The 4426-nt window shown below is 38.7% G+C and overlaps 1 long non-coding RNA gene across 1 annotated transcript; it reads right to left on the bottom strand.

The window, feature by feature from the left end:
- Window positions 1-893: 893 nt before the first annotated feature.
- LOC118711008 lies at window positions 894-1932 on the bottom strand. Its single transcript, XR_004985612.1, has 2 exons — window positions 1819-1932; window positions 894-957 (listed from the first exon to the last, which is right to left on the bottom strand). It is a non-coding gene; the product is annotated as an uncharacterized LOC118711008 (long non-coding RNA).
- Between the last annotated feature and the right edge of the window lie 2494 nt (window positions 1933-4426).

The raw sequence follows: 4426 nt of genomic DNA on the forward strand, positions 1-4426 counted from the left end.
TGCCAGACGTAGGAGAAGGTGGAGACATGAGGAAGCCTGTGTTAACTCCATCCCATGGAGGCAGGGCCTTTAGAAGAGACTGTAATGGGGGCCCTCCACCAGAGGTAGCAGAAATAAAAGATAGGATCACTGCTTTTGTTTTGTTTTGTTTTGTTTTGTTTTTTCAGTCTAGAGAGAATGGGGGTACAGGATTCTTCATTGAGAGAAGAAGTGATTCTTTGAAATAGGACAGAGTTCTAGGAAGGGCAGATTGAGACCAGAAGCAAAGAAGAGGCCCAGTGCTGAAGACTTCTCAGAAGGTTTTTGTTTTTCTGATAAAAATAGGCAGGAATTTCTTGTACTGGTCTTTTGCCTCTTCTTCTTCCTTCTTCTTCTTAAGAAGTCTAGAACTGAAGCAACTATTCGGCAACTACAAGGGAAAAGCCAAGAAAATTGCAGAGAAGTCTGCCCTGTGGCGGTTGAGCCTTTTAAAAATACTTCTATCCTCCTGGTCTGTGAAAGAAAAATATATGTTTATCCCACAGTTAATCTAGGTTGCTGATACATTCCTAATTGAGTTTGCTAGCCACCGACTTTGGGATTCTGGGGATAGAGAAAAAGGAAGCCTCGGGTTCCTACCTAGCTTAAGGTGATCAAATGTCCCACTTTTGGCGGGACAGTCCCAATTTTTAACAATTTAAAATTGGGACTTGTTTAAAATGCAGCAGGACGTGAGATAAATTGTTAAAAATCGGGACTGTCCCACCAAAAGAGGGACGTCTGGTCACCTTAACCTAGCTTCACCATCTGTTTGCAAAGAGGAGATAGAGATTAAGAACAACATGCTACCTTGTAATAAAGGTAGTACCTTTGGCTGGAGATTTCCTTATGGCTTTCCCCCCCCCCCCCCCACAAGAGATTTGAGCATGACAGGCAGGGTCCACAGTAACAAAACTTGACAGTGGTTAAAGCCAATAACTGTAGCAGGAGCAAATCAATATATAATTATTTAAGGCTACTAAGAAGCCAGAGGCATTGACTAATGGCATTTAGGAGAATGGAATGAAGGTTGATCTTGCTATTTATTACAAGACAACAGCATAGGGTACAAAGTTGATCCATTAACTAAAAGTTTTTTTAACCACTACTCAAATCACATAGTTGTATAAATAAATCCTTTACATTGACTTACAATATAAATATAACCAATTGGGAAGAGCTCATTATCTTTCTTAAGGTTAATATGAATTTTGTTCTGCTGTGAAGTTTGAGAAATAATGTCTAAGTCACAGGCACAGGATAAATTGTTTTTCTTTAAAACAGAATTTGAGTTCCACTTCTAATGTTATACAATTTTTGTTGTTGTTGTTTCTTAAGATTAAAAAAAATAATGCCTTATGCTAGCTATCATGTATTTTAATAAAGTTTGGACTACATGAATCATAGAAATAACTTAATTTAAAAATCTACATAGAAGATTATGTTATCAGATATGATAGCAAGATTCAAGTTTAATTACCTAGACCAGTGCTGTGTAATACATTAGTCACTAGCCTCTTGTGGTTATTGTTATTTCAACTTAATTTGAATTCATTATAAATTGAACTATTAAACATTGAGTTCCCCAGCTGTACTAAACCACATGTGTCTGGTGGCTACTATGTTTGACAGAACATATATAGAACATTTCCATCACTGAAGAAAATTCTTTTGGCCAGGACTAATCAAGATAACTTTGTGAGCCTTCTCTTTTATAAACATTCAGTGAAATTCTGTGTCAGTCACTTGGACTGTCATAGCAAGATACTGCATTAGGTGGTCTAAAAGGCAGAAAGTTACGGAGGCTACATGTCCAAAATCCAGGTGCCAGTGTTGGTTTTCAGTGAGGTCTCTACAGGCTTGCAGACACCACCTTTTTGATGGTTTCTCACATAGCTTTTCTTCTGTGCACCTGCAGCGGGGAGCGGTAGAAGTGAAGTGTAGAGAGGTAGATAGATATTTAGTTCCTCCTCCTTTTCTAATAAGAACACCAATCTGCCAAAACCAGTTTGACTCAGTGGATAGAGAGTCGGCCTGCGGACTGAAAGGTCCCAGGTTTGATTCTGGTCAAGGCATGTACATTGGTTGCGGGCACATCCCCAGTAGGGGGTGTGCAAGAGGCAGCTGATCGATGATTCTCTTTCATTGATGTTTCTTACTCTCTATCCCTCTCCTTTCCTCTCTGTAAAAAATCAATAAAATATATTTTTTTAAAAAAGAAAAAAGAACACCAATCCTATCAGATTAGGGCCCACATTTATGACCTCATTTAATTTTAACTCCCTTCATAACAGCCCTGTCTCCAAATATAGGGTTGTGGGTTTCAACATATGAATTTTGGGGGATACAAGAAAGGAGGAGAGGGAAGGAAAGTACGTCAAAGCCAGATGTAGGGGGCCTCATGCTCTATGCTAAAGAACTGAAACCTTATCTTAACACAGAAGGGAAGCCACTGCAATATTAAGGAGGGAGTCTATGTGATTGAGATTTGCATTTCAGAAAGAACGCCAGGTTAACTGTATGGAGGATGGTTGAAGTCAGAGATAGGCATGTGAGAATGGAGACAGAAGTCACTCCAGTGTTGTTTTCTCATGTTTCCCAAAAGGAAAATTACTGGAGAGTTGAGAATTCTTTCTTTGCCAATCTTCTGGATTCTACAATACTAATGCAGGTCTAGGATGGGGTGGGAGGTGGCACATTTGGCCACCTTAGAAGCATGTTAGTTAAATAGTTAAGAGTAGATATGGTCAGAACGTTCTGGGTTCAAATCTTGACTCCGTCCCTTATTAGCTGGTTGGTTGCTCACCTTTTTCTTAGCATTAACATCCTCTTCTGTAGAGAATGTTACATGTACTATGAGGATCATAGGCTCTTCTCTCCCTGTAAAGAATTGTTCTAAGGAATAAGTTATTAGTGCAGGTAAAAGCATTTGGCTCAGTCTGTTTAGTGTATGTGTTTTGTGCTCAATATACTTTGACTACTGCCAGGGGCATATTTCCTAAACTTACTCTTAAAGGGGTACAAAAAATAGAGTGGTTATTTAAATGAATCTTGTCCATTTCTTAGTTGCGTGTGTTTGTGTTCTCCATCACACAGGACTGTCACCTTTAAAGATTTTAAAGAATCTCTCTCTCTTAAGCAGCTTCACTTATTTGAGTAAATAACTTGTAAATAAGTCATTGGTAAATATTACAAAATCAAATACATTTTGAAAAGCTTGCCAGTATACATAAAATTCAAATAGTTCCTTAAAATATATTCACAGCTCCCTTGATATAAAATGCCTGACCCCTGTCCTGGGACAGGGCCATCTAGACACATCTTATAGTAAGTAGATGGGGTTTCTATTGAGAGAAGCCAAAAATGCAATCTCCACCATGCTTCCAAACTGGCAAAAGTTCCTGTATCAGTCTTCTTGAGAGGTAAGGCTTTCTCACCTCTACACCCGCTCCACATTCAATTCACCCCCTCTGGTCTGATGCTGCCCAGGCACAGAGGTGACCAGAAATCTGCTTCTAAGTATGACCATAGTCTCTTTCCTCCTGTAAAGGCGCAGCGATCATGAACTTCAGTCACTTGAACCAGTATCAAATCTATCTCTACCACTTACTAGCTCTGTGACCTTCAATAAACATTCTACACGACTCTCTAGCTCCTTATAAGTAAAATGAATATATTTTTCTCTCATGCATTTATTCACAAATATTTACTGTGGCAGGCATTGTGCTGAGAATTCAACCATCAATAAATCAGACAATCTGATAACATTTTACTGGGCAGAGATGAGTATATTACAATCTAATAAGTATTCTGATAGACCAAAAAGTAGGAGGGAAGAAAACTTATCCTGTCCTGAGGAAAGGAAATCTCAATACCTTCTGGGGAGGCTTCTGATTTCTAAGTGAGGAATGAAGGATGAGGAAGTAGTAGACAGATGAAGTGAGTGGGGATGGGGAGGCAGCAAAAGTTTTACTCAGAGACTGATTTTTGTCTTTACCAGCAATTTATTTAGCACCTTTACTCTGAGAATTGTAACAATTTTATGAGCTAATAGCATATATATATATATATATATATATATATATATATATATATATATTTTAATAAGCCAAATAACGAAATAACCGACTCCAAACAAATGACAGATCATACTGTTTTTCCATGCAAGGGGAGGTGAAGGAATAAAATAAAAGAATTGAGAGGTGTATTCTTTTATACAATGAGAGAGAGAGCATCCAACTCAGAGCTGATTTTCAGCTGCCAGAGCAAAAGTGAAAATCCCCTGTTGCTAGAGCTCACCGCTAGGAAACGAAGCACCAGCATTGGGAGGAGGCCGATCTTTTCCAAGGAGCTCTGAGTGGCTTATCACCACTGTTATTGCTGACACCCTGGCATGACCTACTTCATT

This window comes from Pipistrellus kuhlii, unplaced genomic scaffold, assembly GCF_014108245.1.
Source record: "Pipistrellus kuhlii isolate mPipKuh1 unplaced genomic scaffold, mPipKuh1.p scaffold_m20_p_10, whole genome shotgun sequence".
Taxonomy (NCBI): Eukaryota; Metazoa; Chordata; class Mammalia; order Chiroptera; family Vespertilionidae; genus Pipistrellus; species Pipistrellus kuhlii.